Source organism: Sciurus carolinensis, chromosome 5 (genome assembly GCF_902686445.1).
Source record: "Sciurus carolinensis chromosome 5, mSciCar1.2, whole genome shotgun sequence".
Lineage (NCBI taxonomy): Eukaryota > Metazoa > Chordata > Mammalia > Rodentia > Sciuridae > Sciurus > Sciurus carolinensis.
This window is the reverse complement of record NC_062217.1, coordinates 80,433,258-80,459,402: the sequence shown is the minus strand read 5'-3', so window position 1 is coordinate 80,459,402 and position 26,145 is coordinate 80,433,258. Positions and strand designations below refer to the sequence as shown.

At 42.6% G+C, this 26,145-nt stretch overlaps 1 pseudogene; it reads left to right on the top strand.

The window, feature by feature from the left end:
* Positions 1–12,874: 12,874 nt before the first annotated feature.
* LOC124985880 (neuropeptide Y receptor type 4-2-like) lies at positions 12,875–23,877 on the top strand (annotated as a pseudogene).
* The last annotated feature ends 2,268 nt before the right edge of the window (positions 23,878–26,145 follow it).

Here is a 26,145-nt window from a genome sequence, read left to right as displayed (position 1 = left end):
ATCATACTAGTGCCTAAAGAGCTACTGTTCCACTTATGAGGACTGCAAATTTATGAGAGAAATTCAGAGACTAGGTTATGGGATACTTGTCAGAAGACATGATTCATGTCCATATGGTGGCTTTGAGGTACCCATTGTTTGGAGGTGTTGACTTCATTTTCCAAGTCTGCACATCTTGCTGACCCAGATTTCTTTATTCTTGTGGTCAGTGAGCTGAAGGGCATGATAACCTGGCCAGTAGTGGATGGAAAGTTAATACTGCTTTCCCCAAAGTTAGGGAAAGGGAGAATGGGAAGAGAAGAAAAGGGAAGAGAAGAGAGAAGGAGGAGGAGGAGGAGAGAGGGAGAGAGAAAGAGAGAGACTTGACAGTTTTAAAAAGAACTACCAGTAGCCAGTGGAGAATCAGTAAGGTTCATACTCAAAGCATGAAGTGGGCCCCTATCACACTATGATGCCTTACAGTTTCATCCTTGTGAGAAGGGAATGAGGAAAGGAAACATGTTGAGAATGGAAATGATAACAATAAACGCTCCATTTCAAGAAAGAAAATATATGACATGAGAAATACAATCTTTCTAAAAGTGGGATTAGTTATTGATTATAACCTTGTTTTAGTCTCATTTGGATCTAGGAATTTTCTCATGTAGGATTCATATTAATCATGGCATACCTATATTAATCATGTATAGGATTACTATTACTATATTCTTTTGTGTGTCTCTAGTCAACGGATCTAGGAGAGTAGAGGACCCATTATCCATCCACATTGAAAATGCTATAGGGCAAGAGAAATTTTGAGATTTTATTTCTTTATTTTCACAATATGGTAGAATTCAGGTATCTTTTCTGGAAAGATTTAAAATTATCTCTGGAAAAACGAGTTGGACCTGACAATGAAGGATGCTGAATTTAATAGGACAGAACTGAATGTTATTCTTTCAATATTTCTGGAATTATATTATTACCTGTGATATGTCATTGTTCAAACATGTTGCACTCTCCCACCAGCAACGTCATCAGAAGAGTATGGAGCCTGGTTTGATTAATGTTGGATGTGGCTCTGTGACATGCTTTGTCCTTGGGGAAGATTGAGTGCAGTGCCTTGCCCGTTGACCTTGTTCTTAGCCTTGCAGCTTGCTTTGACCAATGGATATTAGCAGATATGTCTCAAGTAGGTCTAGAAATGACCTTGCATGCCTGGACTTATCTTCTTGCACTTCTGCCATCTGGGTGGGTAATACTTCTTTTGAATTACATCTGTAGCCTGGGCTCCAGAGTGAACATGGATAGAGAAAGCCGAATTTCAGTGAGAAGCCAAGTTCAGTTGGATTTACAGCTTGAAGCAGAGCTGCCCCATTGTGCTAGCCCAGGTGAGCTAACCTCTGCCTTACAAGCAGCTATGTGTTTATGTCATGGAGATTTTGTTGTTTGCTACTTCACATTAGCTGAGCAATACATCATTGTATCCTACAAATTTGGTAGGGTAACACAGCTAAGCATACAGTGAGAAGGGAGTAAATGGAATAAATGGAAATCTGTTATCTATTTTGCTTACACTCCAGTCTGTACTTGTATTCAGTATCCAACACAGGTATGTGTTTAAAGTTTTAATCGAATGAACTGTTCGAATGAATCTCTGTGGTTCTAAAGGGCAGGGACAAGGATTAGGAGAGTCTCTATAAAGAATGCTGGCTGGGCTACTTTGGTATTTTTCCTCTGGTATCCTCAACAGAGAGGCAAATGATTCACCCTGGGCTGAGTTGTTAAAAGAAAGCAGAGGATATAGACCTCTTGGGGGAAAGTGTGCATTTTTCCTTTTCCTTTTCTACTCTTCTTTAAGGAGAAAAAAATCCTATGCTCTGTACTGGTCAGATTCAAGGTCATGGATTAGTCCATAGGGATGGAGCTTTAGTAGAAGACAACACCCTTGAAATGGAGTGGAGAATAAAGAAATCATTGGTGAGGATACTTCAGGACAAAGGTTCCAGGAGGTCCAGGTTTACCCTGGAGAGATGAAGTGGTGGTGTGTGTTTGGGATGGGGCAGGGCCAGCTGCTTGGGTGGGATGCCTTAATATGTCTACTTTGCTCAGTTGATCCCCCTGCATGTACTGAATCTCCATAGCAGGACCTTCTGATCCCATTCCAGCACCTCCTTGCTTGGGCTCTGACTCTCACTCTTCGTTGTTCCCTCTGTCACGTGCACCATCTCTTTAGAGTACTTGGGGTATAAGAGGCTGTGCTGGACCACCAAGTCCCTGCCTCCCTGAATGGATACTCTCTTTCCCCTGTTGGCTCTGACATCCATGTCAGAGGCACCATCCTCAGTGTCTTGCCTCAGACACGTCTAGGATGAGGAGGTTACTGCCCACCCCTGTGAATGTCTCCTCTGCTAGTTTCAGCTGCTATTTCAGTCATCCACTGGAGAGATTGGAATATATTCTCCATGAATAAAGGGAGAACACCATGCTTAGTTTGAATTCTACCCAGATCTGTCCTCCACCATTGTTCTGTGTTCTTCACTGCTCCCAGGGAGACTTCATGGCTCCCTTGCTGGTGGGAGGCAAGGAAGGTGTTTGCTGCCCAAGTGGCATGTCTTATCTTTCCTGTGGCCAGAGTAGATTTATTTTACTGCCCAGCCTCCTTATGACCTCAGCAGAGAGCAAGTGGAACAAAGAGCAAGTGATCCCTCAGAGCCTGGGGACCCCTCTCACAGTAGGTGTGCCTTTGATGGTCCTGCTTGCCAGAATCTCTACAGGGAAAAACTCTTAGGTCAGTCCTATGTCCTTACTCTGACCTTGCAGTGGAATTCCACTTGGGTTTGGTCAATGGAAGAGACCCATAGGAGACTGAAAGTGCAAGGAGAGGGTTGTAAGTGCATTTCTTTTCCACATGTCCTTTTTTCCAAACTGAATCTGATGACAGTGGGATGCCTCCACACCACAGCTCCCCTGGTCACCCCATCTGTCATAGTCCTCTGGCTCCAGTAACTTGGTTTTCTCCTTGTATTCCTTAACTGTAGGGAGGTAACTACTTCTTGCTTTAGCTAGCGTCTAGGTGTTTCACTATTTCTTGTTCTATTCCTTTACCCTGCCCACACCTCTATAAGCTACCTTTACATTAAAGTTTCTTCTTTGAACTACACAAGGGTGAATTCTATTATCTGTGTGGACTGTGACTAATAATGCTACCTTTCATTGTCTCTGTCTCCTTCCTGTACATTTTATTAATTGGATGATGGATCACTTGAAACACCTGAGATCTTCCAGCTTTATGTGATTTTGTTCTGCCCAAGTGGCATGTCTTATCTTTCTTGTGGCCAGAGTAGTTTTATTTTACTGCCCATTCTCATTATGACCTCAACAGAGAGCAAGGTGGAACAAAGAGCAAGTGATCCCTCAGAGCCTGGGGACCCTCCCCAGATGGAACACAGCTGGAAAGAAGAGCAGACCAAATTTGAACACTGCTTCATGGCAGTTTGTTTTTGTTGTATGGATGTGGTAACTTCTCTAATCTAGGGATTATAACCGTAAATTTGCTCACTTCAAGTTCTTTTCTATTCCCTGAGTTATTTCAGTTTCATTTTGAGGTTGCTTATTTTGTTTATTCCTCTTGATCTATCTTCTTTATGCTACTTATTTTCTAAATGTGGAGGGAATTTGCTTCTCTCTTCATAAGAATAGAAAATAAGCTATTTTCCCTGGATAGTTGGTTTCCCCTGTTATATTTTCCAGGATAATGCAGAACAGCTGCTGTATGTATGGGAGCTTTATGCACATGGGCCAGACTTGGCAACTTTGCTTTAGAATAAGGGAGAAGGGGCAGTGGAGCAGAGGTAGGCAGAAATGCCCAACCCTTCCCTCCCCCACAGCCCAGAAATGAGGCAGTGATGGAATAGCTGACTGGAGAGGTGGGGAACAGAATAAGTGCTCTTAGACCCAATGTTACACAGTCTGAGACCTGGAGAGACTTGAAGATCAGGTACCAGAGAAGAAAATAAGGACAGAGTTCCTCAACCTGATACCTGAACTAAGGTAATGGGAGGTGGGAGGAGCTGAGAAAGAAAGAGGGATAGAAAAAGCACATAGCTCACTCCTTTAACACAACTGGAAAGAAGATCAGAACAAATTTGAACACCAGAGTAGCAGTGGGGTCACTGAAAGACATCAAGCCATTTAACCCAACTTGTGGACAGAAAACCATGCCAGATATGGTAACCATTTTATGAAGCCCACAATTGGCCAGCCGCCCTAGAAGAAATTAAATCAACATAGCTTCTCCCCATATTTAGGTAGCAACAAATATAACCAGAGGGGTACCCCTGCAGTGGGATGTCACAATATTCCCTGTAAAAGGGATTTGTAGAGGGATTGCAAGTAGTTGAAAGCTGCTGAAACCCCCTTCACCTCATAGTGAATAGGAAGAGTTGAGTGGAGCATACCCACCCTTCAAAGAACCAACTGAACCCAGCACTCTCCACAGCCTTTGTGGGCGCCTAGGTAGAGAAGGAATGAACCTGTATAATTCATGGTGATAAGAAGTGAGAGCTCAGAACTGCACAGGAAAGTAGTCTCTCTTCCAGGCAAGAGAGGGGGATAGCACCCATGATTTGTGGCTGCACCCAGTAGGAGTTTCTACAAGGGTAGTACAGCTCTTTTATTCCCCAACAGTGGAGGGGAGCAGTGCCCATGGTTCACAATTGGCAGTGGGAGCTAGAACTCAGGTGAATCAACTGAGTCTCTTTCACAGCGATAGGGCTAGTGCTCCAGTGATCAGAGTTGGTCGGGGTGATGCTTCTGCACCACAGAGCACCCACAGAGAACCCACAGCTGCAAACCCTTTGCTTGCAGACAGCAACCAGACTTTCTACTACTTTGAAGAGGACTCTGTGAAGGGAAGCAGGTGTGTAGTGACTTGCAGCAGTCAGAGTGACAACATCCAATCCTGAGGTCCAGCACACAACAGAAATATCCAACAGACACAGCACTGTACCCTCCAAGCATTCAACCTCAGGCCCTTGGGCTAACAACTAAGAACCAGCTGGTGGAAGGTCCATAGCAACTAGGGGAGTGGCTCCATGCCCCAACACTTCTTGGGGGATCTAAAGTCAAAGAGAGATGGGCACCTTCTAAAAGTCCCAAATCCTGATGAAATCCAGATAAAGACTGCTTTAGTCAACTTTTTTGCTGCTGTGACTAAGACTTGACAAACACAATGTCAGAGGAGGAAGTTTATTATGGGGCTCATGGTTTCAGAGGTCTCAGTCCATAGTCAGTCTATGGGCTCACAGTGAGGCAGAAGATTATGGCAGAATATATGGGGAGGGAAGCAGCTCATATGATGATCAGTAAGGGGAGAGAGAGAGAGAGAGAGAGAGAGAGAGAGAGAGAGAGAGAGAGAGAGACTGCTCTCTCCAGATGCAAAATATATATGCCCCAAATACTTCCAAAGCCCACCAGCTACATCCTACCTGCCTTCAGTTACCATTCAGTTGACCCAAGGGATTAATTAATCTCAGGGATTAATTCATTGATCTAGTTAAGCCTCTCAAACCCAGTCACTTCTCCTCTAAATCTCCTTGCATTGTCTCATATGTGAGTGTTGGGAGGAAACCTCAGGTCCAAACCATAATAAAGATGCAATAAGAATATTCTTCACATTGGCATGGTTTACTACAAATAGCCCTAATGTCAACTTCATTTTTATTTGATATTTGATATTGTACCCTCAAACCATTTGATTGTATTTCTTCTAAAAAAAAAAAAAAAAAAAAAAAAAACAGGGATTAGAATCATTAAGTTTTCCTAACTCAGGCTTATATTCTCCTCTTAACCCCTCTTTTCCCTCTTATGTTACCAGATACTGCCTCAAATCCTGCTCCCACCTATCTCTCCTTTCTGCCTTGATATGTATTATTATTTTATATCTTTCTTTTTCTCTCTTCTTTGACCCATTTTTTCTCTCCTCTCTTTTCAATCCCTATATAATGTAATAACAATTTTACTATACTTAATAACTGATTTTTCAATCTATTTCAGAATTTTACTACATGTTTATGCCTGGATTAAAAGAACTGTGAAGAACTGTATCAAAGAATTTTGGGGTTTTCCTCAGGTTAAACAGTATATGACTTTGCTCTGAAGAGATTATAGAAAATAGGGTTCATAGTCTTCTCTTTAAATAGTGCTAACAATGGGGACAGCAGAGGACATACATTGAGGCAATGCCTGGATATTTGTCCAGCTCAAGGCTCTTAAGAGAAAGAAGCTTACTAAATAATCCTTTGCATAAAATAAAAAGTGATAATCATCCCTATATGTGGGATGTAAGCAGTTTGTAAAAGCAAGGGAACATATCACTCCAAAGAGCCCACAACACATCAACAATTGACTCCATGGAAACCACAGTGGAAGAACTATTGGAGAAGAATTTTAAAAGTTCATATTGAAATGTTCACTGAGCTAAAAGATGTAAGAAATGAACTTAAAGATAAAATGCATGAAGTTTCACTTCTTTTCAGCAAAGAGAGAGATTCTGAAAAAGAACTACATGGAAAACCTGGAAATAAAAACTCAATAAATCTAACTAAGAATTCAATGGAAAGCATCACCAATAGCTCTGACCACTTTGGAGATAGATTTTCAGGGCTTGAAGACAAATTATACAGTGTTGAAAATAAAATCAGTAATACAGAGAAAATGTTCAGACCATGTCAGAATATTCAAGAAATCTGGGATAACATTAAGAGACAAAATTTAAAATAACTGAAGTTGAAGAAGACCCTGAAATGCAAACTATAGGAATGCACAATCTTTTCAATGAAATATTTAAAAACTTTCTAAATATTAGGAATAAGATAGAAATCCAAATACCAGATGCATATAAAACTCCAAATAGGCAATAAAACCCAAAGACACTATAATGAAAATGCCTAATATATGGAATAAGGATAAAATTTTAGAAGCTGTAGGAGAAAAATGACAGGTCAAATTTATAGGAAAAACAATTCATATTTCAACTGATATCTTGACCCATGCCCTAAATCCAGAAGGGCTTGGAATAATATATAACAAATCCAGAAAAAAAAATGGTGGCAACAAGATTGCAATATCCAGCAAAATTATCCTTCAGAATTGAATATGAAATGAAAACCTTCCATGAAAAAAAGAAACTAAAAGAATGTATAACCACTAAGTCTGCATTACAAAACATACACAATGGAATATTTCATGCAGAAGAAATGAAAAATAAAAATAAAAATCAGCATAGGGATGAATTTCACTAGAATTTATTCAATTAGAGAGTCAAATTGATTTAAACTTTAGAAATAAAAAAATGACAGAAAGTAAAGGTCATCACCCTGTAGCAATATTGAATTAAATGGTGTATATTCTTCAATCAAAAAACACAGATTGGTAAATTGATTAAAAAACAGGACTCAATTGTATGTTGTTTATAAGAGACTCACCTTGTAGACAAAGACATTCACAGACTTAAGGTGAAAAGATGGAAAATGATATACCATGCAAATAAAAACAAAGAAAGCAGGGTAGCTGCTCTCATATCAGACAAACTATATTCAGGTCAAAATTAATCAGAAGAGACAAAGATCACTTCATACTGGTTAAGGGAATAATCCAACAGCAAGATATAAATACTTATGCCTCAAATAATGGTGCATCTATGTACATAAAACGAACCCTTCTCAATAGAAAGAATAAAATAGACCACATTACAATAATACTGAATGATTTGAATACACATCTCTCATGGTTAAATAGATCATCCAGACATAACTAAGTAAAGACTCTTCAGAAATGAAAAATACTGTTCATCAAATTGACCTAACAGATATCTACAGAACATTTCATCAATTGACAACTGAATTTACTCTCTTCTTAGCAGCACATAGAATATTCTCTATAATAAATGATATATTAGGACACAAAGACGATTTTAACAAACACAAAAAATGGATAAAATGTCATGCATTGTATCAGATCACAATGAAATAAAATTAGAAATAAATGACAAGATTAAAAAAATTCCAATAATGAGATTAAATCGTGTTTAAGTGGGGGAATGAATCACAGAAGAAATCAGGGGATATATAAAAAAAATTCTTAGAAACAAATGAGGACAGAGATACAATATATCAAAATCTCTGGGACAATATGAATTCAGTTCAAAGAGGAAAGTTTATAGCACTGAGTTCCTACATTAAAATAAATAGAGGGGTAGGGAATGTAGTTCAGTAGGCAGAGTGCTTCTTGCATGCACAAGGTCCTGGGTTCAATTCCCAGCACCAATAAATAAATAAATACCAAATAAATTATCCAATGCTACAACTCAAGGTCCTTGGAAAAGAAGAAGAAACTAGTACCAAAATAAGTAGGCGTCAGGAAGTAATTAAAATCATCGCCAAAATTAATGAAAGAATAAAAAAGTACAAAGGATCAATGAAACAACGTGTTTGTTCTTTGGAAAGATAAACAAGATTGATAAACCCTTAGCCAAAGTAACCAAAAGAGAAGAACCAAATTAACAAAACTAGAGATGAAAAAGGAGATATCACTTCAGACAAAAATGAAACCCAGAGAATCATTAGACACTATTTTGAAAATCTATACTCTGATAAACTAGAAAATCTCAAAGAGGCTGACAGATTCCTAGAAACTTATGACCTACTCACATTGAATTATGAGGGAAAAAAAAAATTCAGCAGACCACTATCAAGCAATGAAATTGAAGCAGCTTTTAAAAGGCTTCCAAAAAATAAAATCCAGGATCAGATGGATTCTAAGCCAAACTCTACCTGATGATTTTTTAAATTGTAGATGGACACAATACCTTTATTTTATTTGTTTTTAGGTGGTGCTGAAGATTGAACCTGGTACTGAGGATTGAACCCGGTGCTTCACGCATGTTGGGTGAGCACTTTACCACTGAGCTACAAACCCAGCCCATTTACAAGACCTTTAAAGAAGAACTAGTGTCAATACTCTTCAAATTGATCCACAAAATAAGGAGGGAACATTTCCAAATTCATTCTATGAAACAAGAATTGGAGATCTTTGCCAATTGCTCCTCCAGCAGGGAATTAATATCCAGAATGTATAAAGAATTCAAAAAACTTAATGCCACCCCAAATAACCCAATTAATAAATGGGCCAAAGATATAAAGAGACACTTCTTAAAAAAAGAAATACAAATGGCTAATAAATACAAAAAAAAATGTTCATCATCTGCAGCAATCAGGGAAATGCAAATCAAAACCACTCCAGTCAGAATTGTGAACATCAAGAATACATATAATAAATACTGTTGAGAATGTGGGGGAAAAGTACACTCATACATTGTTGGAGGGATTGTAAATTAATAAATCACTCTGGAAGGCAGTATAGAGATACTTCAAAAAACTAGGACTGTAACCATCATATGACCCAGCTATCCCACTCCCCAGTATATATCTAAAAGATCTAAAATTAGCATACTATAGTGATAGAGCAATATCAATGTGCATAGCAGCACAATAACAATAGCCAAACTATATAATCAGCCCCAGTGTCCATCAACAGATGAATGGATAAAGAAAATGTGGTCTATATACACAATGGAGTTTTACTCAGCCATAAAGAAGAATGAAACTATGACATTTTCTTGTAAATGGATGGAACTGGAAAACATCATATGAATGAAATAAGCCAGACCCCAAAAGTTCAGTGTCAAATGTTTTCTCTCATATGTGAAGTTAGGCCAAAGGAAAGGAGGGAAGGAAGAAAGGCAGGCAGGCAGGCAGGTAGGGAGGGAAATCCCTTGAAAACAGAAGAGAGATCAGTAGAATAGAGTGAAGGGATTGAGGGGGAGGGAAGAGGGAGAAGTGATGGAATGAATCTGGTCTAAACGTTCCTGTGTACATATATCAATATACATATTTGCTGACTTTCACTTTTATGTACATCAGTAACACACTAATGAAAAAATATATAAATAAATAGAAGATCAGAAGAGAAGAAAAGGGAATGGGAGGAGGGAAGGGAAAGGGAAAGTACTGGGACTGAATTGAAGCAAATTATATTCCATGTACATACAGTTATGTCAAAGTGAACCCCAATATTATGTATACCCTATAATGAACTAATTAAAAAAAGAATAAGCAGGGAGTGGGGGTGAAGAGACATTTCACAGAGAGCTAGGTCTCCAAGAATGAACAGAAGTTCCCCATCTGGAAAATGAGCTCAGTGAGCCACATCTACAAACCTGGACACTTGCCACTCAGGGATATCCCTAAGCACAAGGAGTTTAAGTACAGAACGTCTCTGGGGAAGGCAGCAATAGAACAGCAGAACAGATTAAGGAAAAATAGGCTCAAACTGATTTTAGCTCACCATGACTGAAATCACAGGGCCTCTTAGGACCTTGTGGAACTAATCCAGGTGAGAGGCATGGGTTATAATGTGGACTGGAGAAGGTTCAAACTAGAAATAATGGAGATTGTACATTAGAACAGGGTAGGGAGGGGAGTGGCAGCCCAAGGAGGGGACTCAGACACAACTCTGACAGTGACTGTGCTAAGAGAGATTTCTCATTTCATTTCTCCTAACAACCAACCCCACAGTGGATTTAAGTATTAGCTCCAGTTTATAAATCAAAATTTGAGGTTCAGTGAGATGATTTCGAGTCCCAGCTTGTGAAGATGCCCCATATTTGCTCTCAGAGGGAGCAGGCCTGACTCCAAATCCTAAGGCACTTCTAGCAAGGAGAGTACTCAGGGCCTACCCCTCTCCTCCTGAACACAGACCTTGCTGTAGATGGAGAGGTCAAAGAGAGGTCATGGATCATGAAAATTCTTCACTAGCAGCAGAGGGTCACACATAGCTGAGATATAAATGCTCCAAAGTGACTCAGTTGGAAGAGTCCTGAGGGATCTGAGGGAGGACCATCACCAAGTTGTTAAGGAGGGTCAATCTCAATTTCCCGAAGGTCAAAGAAGCCAGAAATTTTTATGGCAAAAGGAAAATCCTACCAGCCCCTTCCCCAGTGACTGTGAAATGCATTCTGGCCCACAGAGCTCCATAGACTGGGTTTCTAGCCCTGACCGCCAAAGAGTGATGAAGGCTGGCTCCCTGTTTCTCACTCCTTGTCTCTGCTTTCTTGGAGAGCCTCAGGGGCTTTAGAAGACTGGTTGCCAGGCTCTGATACCACTAGAGGGTGCTGTTTCCTTTCTCAGCTGAGACATAGGGTCTAGCAGCCAGCATAAGGCATGCTGGTTTCACCAAGAATGTCTGCAACCAGGAGATGCATACCCCTCAGGGGCAGTATGATTCTGGAGAAGGAGCTTCAATCTGGGGTCAAATGCCAGTTCTGCTTCTTCCTGGTACTGGAGCCCTTTGCTGTTTTCTCTGACCTCTCACCTCCTCAGCAGTTCTCTGACCCCCCCCCTGAAACTCAGGCAATTATTCTCAGAGTGTCCATGTGGCAGCCTGCCTTCAATGGTTCACCAGCAAAGCCTCAGAGGCGATAGGCAGCCCAGGCCATTCACAGCCACCCAACAAGGAGGTGGTGACAGTGTCAGTTAATGCCTGCACAGAGGGCAGGTGTCCTTGGAGCTCCCTCTTGGAGTCCAGTGGTTATTGGACAGGATATATTCTCAGTTTACACTTCTGTCAGTCACAATTACAGTCATGGTCTGTTAAATGTATTCCTGCCTACCTTTGTCAGAAGCTGCACTGTGTGGATCTGGGCTGAGCTCCTGGGACAGAGACAGCAATGGTGCCACCACCCACAACTCCAGGGGCAGCCATAGAAGGTTTTATGGGGAGTTGTACACGTCCAGTATTCAGGAGATGCACCGGAAGTAGATCTTACCCTCACAAGGTCCTCTGAGCACCCATGTGATTGTTACATGTGTGTCTTGGGAGGAAACGGTGTTAGTGTATTCAAAATAGGAGCAGCCTTTGTAAGTAATGCTGTTCTATTTCATTTGAGTTCTGTGTCACCTGGTTCCAAAGGAGAAAAGGAGGCATTCTCATTTAATCCTCATTGCCACAACCTAGGAGGCCTTTCCAGGATCTACAAGGCCCCTGGTTGTTCTGCTTGCTGCTCTGGAAGTTCGTCTCCTTCCCTCGCCTGCTGGCTGACACTGTGCAGCCACACTGCCCTCCCATGGGCTTCAGTGGGCTCCATGCCTCTGGCCGAACACAAAGGGCAAAAACCTGTGCCCTCCGCCTGGTCCTTGTGTTTAAAGTGGACTCATTTCCCTACAGCATCCCACTCCCTGGAATAACTTATTTGTGTACTTGTCTCTTGTTTATCTTCTCCTCCATGATGACACAAGCACAGGGATTATGTCCAAGCAAGAGATCCAGGCTCTAGGAAGTCTGCGGCTAAAATTTCTGAACGAGTTTATGAAAGGCACATCTTCTTATGCCCATTTCATGGATGGGGAAATCAAGGTTCACAGGGAGAAGGAGTACGTGTGCTAGAAGCCATGCAGTTCCATTCTGTTGGCATGAAGGGCTGGGTGGGTCCTGCCAGCACCGTTTGGCGTGCAGGGCTGCAGTCCTGGAGCTTGAGGTTAGCGGTGGGTGCGGCTCCGGGAGACAGCTGAGAGTTCACGTGGGCGGGCGCTCGCGGCGGCGGCGGTGGCAGCGCGGGCCGGCCGCTGCAGTGCTGGCAGGCTGTGGCTAAGCTGGAGGCAAGGTTAAGCTCCGCACTTGGACAGCGCTTTGCCCCTGGAGAAGGTGTAGTATGCGCCCCAGGGCCACGTATCCTGTGGGTACAGGGACCGCAGCGCAGCAGGGGCGGGGCGAACCATGCCGGCATTGAGCCTCTTGGAAGCAGAGTTTGCTGCTCGCCTTTGCTGGGGCAGGGCTTCAGGTGGGCTTCCTAGAGCCTGAGGCTCAGAGCTGTACAACCCGGTAGGGGGAGCCATCCTGCCTTGCTGAGGACCTGGGCCCCAGAAGTGCTTCAGTCTCCTTGCCTGAGACCTGGGTGTCCTGGTACCTGGAACTGTGACTGTCAACAGAAGAGGTAAGGAGTACACCTGAAGTGGCTGGGCATTAGGAGATAGTAGCTGTTTGCTGAGATTGCAGGAAACAAGACAAACCTCCTTCTCCATTCTTACCTCCCTGGGAGACTAACATTGTTTTGTTCATTAGTTTTCCACCTCTGTTTGGGAAGACAGGCTACATTGCATTTCTCTGGGTAAGTGGGGTTGCAACTTTTCCCATGTTGTCTTCAGAGCTGCCTGGGAACTAAATTCACAGCCTTTTGTTGACCTTGCAATATAATCTGCCTCCCCTCCCAGAATTGCCATCCCTTAAGGTGTGACAGGACTTCCTGAGGCTCTTCGGTCCCCGTTGGTCAGGGCCACCCCAGCTACCCTGGGGAGTGTATGTGATCACCTGGAGGAGATCCCAGAGTTGAAGGTACAGACTGGAGGTAGCATGAGGAAGGAAGGAAGAACAGGTGGGAACTTTGAAGACACAGATAGTGGTGCTCTCATTACCCTTCATTCCTGTGTTTCTCCCCCTGGCAGCTGTACTCTTTGACTCTACCATGTGCAGGAGGCTTCCCAGGATCCAAACTGCTGGGAGGGAGACACCTCTTTCTAAGGACGTTATTACATTAGAGACTGATGGGGAAGAACCAGGGACTAGAGAAGGCTGTGCTTTCCTTGGCGCCCCCTGGTGGACACTCCCCGCTAGTGTACTGGGACTCTAAGCTAGCGTGTGGGGACTACAGGGCAATGGGCTTTTGGCATGCTGCCATTCTCCCTGACCTACAGAGGCCCTGGGGCTTCAGGAATGCTTTCACTCTGGGTTGAGGCACATGGTAGTTCCTTCAGGTGCTCACTTGGGTTCTGAGCTTCATGAGTGTATGAGATGTTCATCTCCAGTTGTGCCGTGCCACTTTCATGAATTAGTTTGTCTCTTGCTTTGGTACAAACTCCCCTTTCCTCCTTTAAAATCTCTCTATACTTAGAAAGGAGACAAGGGAGCCAGAGATTTCAGAATCAAACTGACCAGGGTTCCAGCTTCAGCTCTGTTCCTTATGAATTGTGGGACAACAACCAGGACTCTTCATTTCACTGAGCTACAGTGTCCTGTTTTTTAACATGGGATTGATTTTAGATGGAACCAGGTGAATTTATTAACTTTATACATGCTCAAACATGGTCATATACTGGGAATTTTATAAAAAGGCTTCTTTATAGGTCTGTGGTGTGAACTAGCATGCAGTGGATGACAAGTGAGAGCTGATGTCTCCTCTGCTCTTGGTCTCCTGGGAAAGCTCAAGCCTTCCAGGGTGAGGAGAGCCCCTTCCTCTCTGTGGTCTCTTTTCCAAGATGGGGAATAGGCTTGCGTGGTTGCTCTCCAGCTCATTCTAGGGGTGCTGAGGTCTCTTAGGTAGGGTTGGTGGAATAGTGGGGAAGGGAACTAACATTTGATCAGCACCTACTATGTGCCAGGTTGCTCTGGTTCCAAAATGAGGAACTATACTCCCTGGCAGGTGGCTAATAAAGCTCCTGAACAGGGACTCGTCCATCCAATTATACTCATTTGCTCAAAAACCAAGATGGAGACTGGAACCAAAAGAGTGCCAGGAGTGGGGGCCCAAGTCCTATATGTTCCCATCAATCTCTGTCGGGGTTTCGGGCCGGACCCCTGGCCCTAGGTGGAGCCTGGCCAAGATGGCGCCTGGCAAGCTGCCAGTGAGGTTGAAAAACTGCTATTCTGCACGTATACAACTAACTTCACCTTGAGGAAGTCTCAGTAATTGGTCAGGGCCTCTGCATGATTCTTGCGTGATTCTTAGGTGCTTCAAGTTATACCCATATACGTCTATCTTTTCCCCACATGTCGTGAATATTCTAATTAGTTGGTATAACCTATATAAGTGACAATAACTTCCCAGAGGAGGAAGAAATAAAAAGAAGAAAAAGCTGTTAATAGGGAAGTTTGCCACCCATCACGTCTCCGGGTCGTTCTTGCTGGCGGGAGCGACAAGTGGTGCTGAACCCCGGGAATCTTACGTGCCGCGGAGAGGTGAGTGAGGTGAGCAACGGATCGGTGAAAGTGTGCACCCAGATCTGTCAGTGGACAGGGAGGTTTCCTAGAGACGATAATATGTGATTGTGATAAAGTTCCTAGGAACGAGAGGTGAAAGTTTCCTCAAAAAATGGGGAACGAGGTTGCTAGATGTAGAATGGAAGGTCCCTTGAAAGAAATTCTTAAAGCTAACGGCACTTCCTTAAAGACAAACTGCTTGGGCATTTTTAAAGCAGGTAGAGGAGATTTCACCTTGGTTTCTGGAAGAAGGATTGTTAACTATCCCACAGTGGGAACACCCGGGGGAAGATTTAAAGCGCTGTCCGGTAACGCTCCCAGGGACGTTAGCAGTTTGGTCATTAGTCAGAACTTGTTTGCGTTCCCCTCGGGAGGCTTTACAAAAGGCAGTTGCGCAGGGAGAGGAAGTGTTAGAAAAGGTAAAAGAAGAGTCACAAAAGGGCTCTGTTAGCGCTCAGTCAGATTCTGATGAGAGCGAAGAGGGACTCTCAGAGATGGAGTTAAATAAAATTAGTAAAGAAACAAAGTGTTCTCAAGCTGGTTCAATTAGTCAACAGGCATTAAGGGAATTGGAGGGCAGCAGCTAGAAGACAAAAAAAAGGCGTTACAAAAAAAAAAAAAAAGAGTTACTCAAAAGAGTTGAGCTTACAAAAATATGCAGTGGCGCAGTGGAAAAAAAAAAAAAAAAAAAAAAAAAAAAAAAAAAAAAAAAGGGAGAAAGTACAAATAAACCACAAACAGAGCACAAAGAGAAAAATCAGTTTAGGGGAGGGTCCCCCTAGGCAGAGAGCTCAGCAGCTCCATTCCTTAAAAGTAGTAAAAAATAATGTTTTCTGATTTTCTGCATTCAAACCTAACCTGATTTCTCAACCAGGCAAAAAAAGGGTTAAAAAGTCCTGGGTGATCCTCCCTCCCCCTGCCACTTTGGAATGTAACTACAGCGTCTCAAGGAGAAAAGGGGGGTAACCTAAAGATAAGAAGAAAGAAGAAAAAAAAAAAAAAAAAAAAAAAAAAAAGTGTCCGTTTTAACTCCTGGGCCGCTACAAAAACTAACTTATTCTTCAGGATTCTTGTTTTGTTTTTTCTTTAATGCTGTATTTTTGAGCTCATAATTTTGATCCTGCATACCTAGGTTAATGATTTTTTTTCTCTTTTTGATCAGTTCTATTTTTTATTCAATTGAAGTTTTTGAACAGCTGTTTCATTGCAATGAACATTTACCTATAAAGTTACAAGGCCTTTGATTTTGTGTTATGTGTTATGTTGTCATGTTTTGTCTGCGTCAAAACTGAGTGCTCTTAAAATTAAAATTTAAAAATGGATCCAAATACTTTTATTCACGTGATTTAAAAGGGTTCAATTTAAATTGGGTAAACTAATAAAAGTAAAATATCTTTAAAAATAACTCATAAGTTTCCAGGTGGTCAAACTAATGAAATGTTAATGTTAAACAATGTCTAATATCAATTGCTTCTAGGACTTTTCTTCAACAGGAAAGAGGCAGCAGATCCTGTTCAGGACACTTGTCTGATATCTTGGTTTTTATAAAATAAATAAATTGGAGTTAACATGTATGGGATTACTCAAATGTGTTTGTAGAGACGTCTGGTTAATTTACAAAGTTAAAATGCTAATTGTTAAATAACATCAAGTACTCTTAACTCCTCAAATTCCATGGGGTATCATACTTAAACATTATTGGTGTTTTCATAGGTTGGTAAATAAAAGGGTTTAAACTTGCTTTGTGTCATCACTAAACTAAAAACAAGGTTACTAAGAGTTATATCCTAACAAGTGGAATTCTATATATAAAGGGTCCCAAAAGTTTCAACTGTGTTTCAATTAAGAGTACTATAAACAACAAAATATTTAATCTTATTAAAATAGGGTGATTTATCTAAATTCAGAAATTTCATAAGAGTTGTTTCAGAATGTGAACAAAAGGGGTCAACAAATAGGGAAGAGAAAATAAAAGGTTCTGGGTTTAAAAATGTATTTAATAAAAAAGAAAAGAAAATGTTTCTGGATAAAAAAGTCTGTGTGTAACAAAGGGCAAGTTTCAACAAATCTGTGTGTAACTAAGTTGGTTGTATGTATGTAAAACAGCTAAAGCTATTTAAGGTTTTTCCTAAGGTGAAATACTAATGTTCTGATATAAGCCAAAGTTTAATCTATATGGTAAAATGACATGGTAAAATGACAAGGATTTCTTAGAAACACTAATTTACTCTTAACTTTGTGTCTCTTAAGTTTATTCTTTAGAACAATTGTCTTAAAATAGGGGTTTATACAATTATGGTTAAACAACTGTTAAAGATTGTACTACGTTATAAAGTCTATATTTTTCTTTAAAAACTAAAATTGGTAAGAACCAATTCCTCACTAAAATTAAAATAACTCTAACCACAGATGTACCTTATAACCCACAAAAACAAGGTATTGTTGAACATACACATCTCACCCTCAAAATGTTCTTTATAAACAAAAGGGGGAATAGAGGAGACCTTCAGGTCCCTAAAGATAAACTTTCTCTTTGTCTCTTTGTTTGGGGTTTTTTAACTCTGGGAAATAAGGGTAACTCGGTGCTTTACTGGAGCTGCGGCTCAGTTTGTGTGTTTCCACGGAATAAACTAACTTACTACCTCTTTTTAGTCTCTTAGGAGGAACAGTTCAACTATGTAACAAAACAACTGCTTCTTTCAATTGTACTTTAGATTTGTGCTAAAATGCTTCTAGGTTCCTGCTGACAGACTTAATGTGTGTCCTACCTTCCTACCAGTCCCAGTCTCTGTTACAGATGCAAAATTGCCAGTGTTGCTATCAAAAAACAGGAGAGAATTTGACATCACAGCGGCTATGGTCACTGCAATAGTGGTTTCTGCAACAGCAGCACTAGCAACTGCCATACCTACAGCAACAGCAGTCAATCACTTGGCCGAAAATATAGCTGCAGCCTTACAGACTAAAGAGACCCTAAACCAACATCTAACAGCAGGCATACTCCTTATGAACCAGCGAGTGGACTTACTTCAAGAACAATGGACATTTTACAGGAACTGTTAAACGTGGGATGTATTTATCATCTGGCGGGACTGTGCGTTACACCTGTAGCTTACCATAACTTCAGCTATGCAGCAAACTTGTCTAGAATCTTGTCTGCTCAGCTACAAACAAACTGGTCTTACGAATTTGATAATCTTACTGCTATTCTTAGATCTCAAATTGTTAGTCTCAATGCTACTAGAGTTAATGTAGCCCCTATGTCCGAAGTGCTAAGTTGGCTATCCTCCTCTTTCAGCTTTGTAAGCAATGGGCAGGTATGGGAGCCTTTTGTATGTTCATGGTTATTACTGTTATCTTCCTCACACGCCTTATCATGCGCATGCGCCGAGATCAAGTTAGAGATCGTATCATCTTCCATCAGGCCATGGCTGCCCTAGAGGCCGGCAGCTCCCCACAAGTGTGGCTCGCGAGGCTGGACCATTGACCAGACGGGTAAGGTAGTAGGTAATGCCGTACCAACCTAAGACAGGAGCTGTAGCATGCTCTACAGTTATCCGATGACGGGTAAGGACGGTAGTTGACCACTCCGCCTAAGACAGGCTTGGTCCCGAGCTTTCTTTTAAAAGAAAAAAGGGGAACTGTCGGGGTTTCGGCCGGACCCCTGGCCCTAAGTGGAGCCTGGCCAAGATGGCGCCTGGCAAGCTGCCAGTGAGGTTGAAAAAACTGCTATTCTGCACGTATACAACTAACTTCACCTTGAGGAAGTCTCAGTAATTGGTCAGGGCCTCTGCATGATTCTTGCGTGATTCTTAGGTGCTTCAAGTTATACCCATATACGTCTATCTTTTCCCCACATGTCGTGAATATTCTAATTAGTTGGTATAACCTATATAAGTGACAATAACTTCCCAGAGGAGGAAGAAATAAAAAGAAGAAAAAGCTGTTAATAGGGAAGTTTGCCACCCATCACGTCTCCGGGTCGTTCTTGCTGGCGGGAGCGACAAATCTCTTCATCCTCTGGCCTGGGAGGGAGCCAGACCACTCTGCAACATGGGTATTACTTACCTTTCACACTGCACAGCTGAGGAAACTGAGACGAGGAAAGTTTAAGTGACCCTCGCGTAGGTACCCTCTCATAGATGGCAGAGCTGGGATTTGAACCCAACTCAACCATGTATGCTGCTGGCATCGAGGATCATTGGGCAGTATGCTGCTCTTTTTTCACATAGCTAGATGGTTGTAACTATGTTATAAAGGATATTGTTCTTGACTCCAGAGGCCCTGAGGAGACCTGAGAATGAGGTCTATAGCCCCTTCTTTGGTGTAAAGGCCCCAGCTGCCAGGTGATTCACTCCCTATAGTCAAATGGTCCCACTCTGGTCATTCCTAACCTTAGATTCTTTAGTTCCAATTGCTGAATCTGGAGTTGTGCCATGATAGCTTCCTATAAGGCCCTGGGTATACCTGGATCCCTCCTCCTTCCTAATCTGGTTCTTTCAGGCAACTCCCTCATGCATCACCTCATCTCCCAGCACATTCTCTGAAAAGTCAGCTGTCTTGCTGACCTGAGGTTCAAGGATTGCTGCTGCCTTGGCCTGGAGTGTGTTTCTGGAAATCTGCAATCCCTGTGTACATAGGGCCCCTCCAAGCATAAATTTGTGGCGTTTGCTCCAGGATGGCTCTTCCCAGTTTCTAGAGCTCTAGGGAAAGAGGCAAGGACCAACGGATAGTTTCACTTTCCTGACCCCCCAGTCTTCTGCATCATGCTTTATTGCTCTCTCAAGCCCTCTGTCCTGTCTCTAGAAGCAGCTAAAAGGGCTTAATGACTGAGTCGTGGTATTGGAATGGTGTGTCCTTGCCTACTTGTGACTTGCAAGTTAACGCTCCATCAGTTCTCTGGAAAAGGAGCTGCAAGTCCTGCTGACTCCCAATGCTGCCTTCTTCAGAGCTCTTCTTCTGTCATAGCCTTCTCCACCACCCTTTTCTGTGCATTCAAATAACCTTTCTGGGATGCATGTGGCTTGCTGTCACCCCTTCAGTGGCTTACCTAGCATCCCTCTTACTTAGCATTCTATCTCTCCAGCCTCATCATTTACAACTCCCTTCCTCCCACCCTGGATCCAGTTATTTGAGCTGCTCCCCAGAGGCTCTCCTCTGGTGCACTCTTTTCTGCTGTCCCTCTGCACCTCGAATTCTCTCCTCCGCTTTGTCTATTTGATTGGGTGACTTGCCTGCAGTCTTGAGCCCAAGATCAATGACACTTCTCTCATCTCCCTGCTCTCTGCTCCTTCTCTCATCTCCTAATCAGAAGCACCCCATACATACTGGTTTTGACAATAGCAATTTGGCCTTGAGGTCCATCTGCATTCCTAGAAGTCAGTTTCTGTGGTCTGGTATGGCCATGGCTATATGAGTCATCTTTGTAGCCCTTGTTTCTAGACTAGGGCTTGGCATATGTAATTTAGTAGATGAATGAATGAAGCAGTGATTGTTTTCTGATCCTTCCCTGCCCCTGCCTAGTAACTCCCCTCTTAGATCCTTGGATATTTGTCCCATTTGCTGCATCTGAGGTCAGTACATCAGTGGTAGCTGTGGCTTACTTCATGTGTTTGATCATGTGTACTTTATTTTGTCATGTTTAACTCCACATGGCCCTTATGCTAGTAAATCATGGTGCTGGCAAAACCATCCTGCTTCCTGAGATCTGGAGCCCAAATAACCCAGACTATAAGCTGTCAGGAAATTCCTGTGTTGACCTTGTAAATGATTCACTTATATAAATCAAATAAGGTTTATTTCTGTAAGTCAAATGTACGTTGAGTGACATTTATGGCAACTGACAAATAGCTACTGATCTCTGGTTAATTCAGCCTTACTCTGTAAGAATTACCTTTAGAGCTGGGGAGATAGCTCAGTTGGTAGAGTGCTCACCTCGCAAGTACAAAGCCCTGGGTTCAATCCCCAGCACTGTAAAAAAAAAAAAAAAAAAAAAAAAATTATATTTAACTTGGAACTTGATCATGAAGAAGATTAGCTATGTTCAAAACTAGACATAATTGATATGTGGGAATTATCGAACATCTCAATAAAATGTTCTGCTATGAATAGTGTTTGTCAAAATAGGACCTGGCAATCACGGGCATCAGAATCCTTTGGGACACTTGTTAAAATACAGATTCCTGGGCCCCATCTCATTACCCTAATACATTCTAGGGTAAGGGGTCCTGGAACCTGTACTTTCAGTATGCCTTGGAGTAATTTTGATGTTTAATGAAGGTTGAAAACTGTGAGCCTGTGGGACTAATGATAACTGGAAAACCTGTGAACCCGTGTGGTAAATTGTATTGATACATATTGTGATAAAATGGGTGACTTTACATGTCAGAATGTCCATCATTCTGACAGGCTCTGGAGTACAAGTCCCAACTCAATCTTGGCAGAGGCCCCTTTGCTGGGGAGGCCCCAGGGAGAATCAACAGCCTGTGGTAAGGCATGGAAGTGTGGAACAACTGGTGTATTTAGGAAATGCAAACTGCATCAGGTGACTTGAGATACACATGGTGAGGGCTCCAGGGAGAGAGATGAGCAGCCCGTGTCCTTGGCCAGAACTGTGTGCACACATGGTGGCAGCAGAAAGAAGGTGGTGTGCTGTGAGCTAGTCTTTGCATACCTGAAAGTCATCACCTTTGCCAGTGTCACCTGAGGAATGAGACTGGCAGGTCAGGTAGGGACTGAGACCAGGAGGGTGCATTTTATGTTAACTTCCAAGGAGTGATTCTGTCCTAAAGGGCATGAGGTGACCTGAGAAACTTACATACTTATTGTGAGCAGCAACATTTATTGCTGTCTCCATTTGGATAAAGTGCAACAAAGGGTAGAATTCAGTCCCTGAACAATTCTGCCTCTGAACTCTGAATACAATTCTCTAACTGGTATTCTAATTCAAAAGAGTATCTGCAGTATTAACAAACATCGCACAACTTTATCACGAATAGAATGAAATGACTATCTGTTTTACAAAACTAACGTCTAATTGCACTTGCCAAATGTGTTCCTTGTGGAAATTTTTTAAAAGATAAAATTCTGTTTGTTTTTCTTCTGTTTGTGTGATGCTATTTACAGCTAAGAGATTAGTAACTTTCCAATTTCAGAAAAAACGTGTATAATGATCATTAAATTAAAATAAATAAAGTTGTGCCTTTTGACTTAAAAAAGAAACAGACTTGATTCCTAAGGTCAGAGGGAATGTGTGGAACAAATTCTGGCATCAGACAGACCTTGGTTTGTATCTGGAACCCATTACTGTGTGAGTAAGTTGACTTGCTTCTCTGCATCTTAGATTCCTTGCCAATGAAATGGTTTGATATCCACCTTTCAGAATAAACTAGCTAACATATACAAAACACAACACGTGATCCTCAACATGCAAAAGCCACTTCCTACAGGGTAATGTTTATTAGATGCCATTCTCTTCCCTTGAGCCTTAGGTGATAGCTCCTGTTGTCCCAAGATGATACCCTTGGGATGAAGGCAGCCAAGAACCTTCTCCTGGCTCCAACTCCTTCCTGGATTCCATCTGGAGGCATGATCACTGAGTCCCTTTTGTCTATTGGCCTTGCAGGTATCACGTGTGAATTTGGCCCCTTAGTTCAAGAGATCCTGGAATCTTCTCACATTCACCATGAATACCTCTCGCTTCCTGGCCTTGGTCTTCCCAGGAACCTCACCGGGTAAAAACACAAGCAAACTTGATAGTGTCCTATACAACTTCTCTGACCACTGCCAGGATTCTGTGAACCCGATGGCTTTCATCATCACCTTCTACAGCATTGAGACCATCGTGGGGTCCTAGGAAACCTCTGCCTAATATGTGTGACCATGAAGCAAAAAGAGAAGAACAATGTTACCAACCTTCTAATTGCCAATCTGGCCTCTCTGACTTCCTCATGTGCCTCATTTGCCCAGCCACTCACTGTCATCTACACCATCATGGACTACTGGATCTTTGGAAAGGCCCTTTGCAAGATGTCAGCTTTCATCCAGTGTATGTCCGTGACAGTCTCCATCCTCTCACTTGTTCTTGTGGCACTAGAGAGGCATCAGCTCCTTATCAACCCAATGGGCTGGAAACCCAGCATCTCCCAGGCCTACTTGGGAATTTTGGTTATCTGGCTCATTGCCTGCTTGCTTCCCTGCCTTTCCTTACTAAACAGCATCCTGGAGAACATCTTCCACAAGAACCACTCCAAGGCTCTGGATTTTCTGGTGGACAAGGTGGTCTGTACTGAATCCTGGTCCCTGGATGACCATCGAATTATCTACACCACCTTCTTGCTACTTTTTCAGTACTGCATGCCCCTGGGCTTTATTCTGATCTGCTATGTGCGCATCTACCAGCGCCTGCAGAGGCAGGAACGTGTATTCCGCAAGGCACCTATAGCTGGCAAGCAGGGCATGATGAAGAGAGTCAACTGGATGCTCATGGCAATGGTGGCTGCCTTTGCATTATCTGGTTGCCCTTCCATGTATTCAATACCCTGGAGGACTGGCATCATGAAGTCATCCCTGTCTGTCACAGCAACCTTATCTTCTTGGTGTGCCACCTATTCACTATGGCCTCTACCTATGTCAACCCTTTCATTTATGGTTTTCTCAATACCAACTTCAAGAAGGAGGTCAAGGTCCTAGTGCTCTCCTGCCAACAGTGTCCCCTTAGAGGAGTCTGAGCATCTGCCCCTGTCGACAGTACACACAGAAGTCTCCAAAGGGTCTCTAAGGCTGAGTGGCAGGTCCAACCCCATTTAACCAGGTTCTGGACTTCTCTTGGCCATGTTACTTGCCAGGCCTTTCTCTTTAACTAAGTGCACATGCTGCAGGCTTGAGGGGGCATCCCATCAATCCTGGATTTCAGGTCCCAGAGAGTCTGGCAAGAGGACTATTTTTTACATCATGTGCATTGTGAAGTATGACATTCAGATGGTTTCAGCTATTTGTTTTTGGGAGAATTCTGAATCCAAATTCTATAGGTCACAGTGAACCTTGTGACTTGAACTGCAGGATGCTAGAGCCGGAGATGTCCGGTTATGACAGGAAGGGTTCATTATAACTCAGCACCAGATGCCTGGCCTGGGAAACCTTGAGGTCACTGGAGTGAGGGATGTAGCTCTGGAGATAGAGCTCTGACCTTTCATCAACCCTTTCCCTCTGGGAGAGATGATGTTTGTGCAGATGTGCTTGCAATTGGTAAGAATTCCATAGATGCAAGGCAGTGGAATTACTGCTGTAGGCATTAGCACATCCAGCTGAATCCACCTGAATAGGATGGATCCTGGCAGTCTCCTCATGGCCCTCTAAAGAAGGAGTTTCACTGTTCACAACCTACTCCATTCTTTTTCTCTTTCACTACATTTTCTACTTTATAGGACATTAGTTTGCAAGTATCTCTCTTTGATGAGATTGTCAGAACCTTGCTAACGACATTTGTATTGCCATACAGCTCATATCCTCAATGCCTAGAACAGGCCTCTGACATAGGGAGAGGGTTCCAGAAAGTTTTCCATTATAGATCAATGGTAAAGGTGCCACTTGCCTCTTGCTGCTGAGTGTTAGATCACAGGCAAGTGCTCCATGCTCTGGTCCAGCATGGAAAGGGTCAGGTCTCAGGTCTACTACACCCACAGTCTCTCACTTGCCCTTCCTGACTTCACAAGGAGCAGGACATAAACTCTGTAGCCCTTCCTTGTGCTGACCCACTACAGAGGTCTACAGTCCTTAAGCCTATGTCTAGAGCCTCGTTCATCCTTGCCTTGACACTGAGACAAGTTGCCCTAGGCCATGGTTCTTTCAAAGTGTTCCCAGGACATTAGCATCCCATTGGCCTTTAGCAGAAGTAGGGTCAGGGATTCCTGAGTCTCACTTAATAAAGCACTGACTGGCAAAAGCAGGGGAGATGGAGAAAACAAGTATGAATATCTCCCTCATGGGGTCAAGGTTCAGTTCCCTTGATTCTGAACCAGATTCAATGATTGTGTGTGTACCCACAGCCTCTTCTTCCATAAAAGGACATATCAAGATTGTTCCTGGGCCACCTAGGATGGGATGTCCCAGCCTGACTCTTCCTACTTAAACCTAACCAAATGGACTTGACTGAATACACCATGGTTTCTTGAGGCTGGGTGTTCAGTGTCAGGGCCCTCAAGGATTCTCATTGTGAGAAGACCAGCATTGGCCCAACATAGATGATCTATCAAAGGGTCAGGCAGTAGCAGATCGAGCAGTCACATGGTGTCCTTGGTCCTGGGCTCTGCAAGAACCTGTGCAACTAACTCTTGGACAAGTATTCTTTGAGTCATCTGTTTCCTTCCTGGAACTTTTGTCTTGTCCCCACTTTGGTTCGCATCTCCCATTCAGTCCTTTTTTTAACCTTTATCCTGGATTTTGAGGTGATATCTTGAGCCATTCTTGGACACAGCTTGTGCTTGTCCTCTGGTGCCATCTGCTGCTGACTGTTTCATGTGACCATCTGTCAGAAAAGCCTAGACACTGGCATCCATCCTGGCAAGAAGTCATTTTTTCAAGCTCTCCAAAGAATTGAGGGCCACAGCCTTCTCCAGATACCATAGAAGTACCTGAGTTGATTTCTCTTTATCAATCTCAATGATGCCAAAATGCTTGGGGACAAAAAATGCTCTAGGGTATTGGCACACTTGGAGACGGGGGCACCAGACTGAGTGTCTGAAGGTGCTTGGTATTAGGAATTGGGTGGTGGGTGGAAACCTCACTGAACATCTTCTCTGCTCCTCTTCCCTTGCTTAGTGTGTGGCACAGCCCACCTGGATTGGCTGTTTCCTGTTCCTGGTTCCCAATAATCCCAGTTGCTTGGATACCGTAGACACTTGGTACTCAAAGTATGGTCAGAAGACTATCAGCCTCTCCCTTAATCAGAAGCTTGTCAGATATGTCAAATTCTTGTTGCCATTCCAGACCTACTAAATAAGAATACATGTTTTATCAAGATTTTTGGCTTAATTTCATGCACATTAAAGTTAAGAAGTTTTGCTCTAGAAACAGATT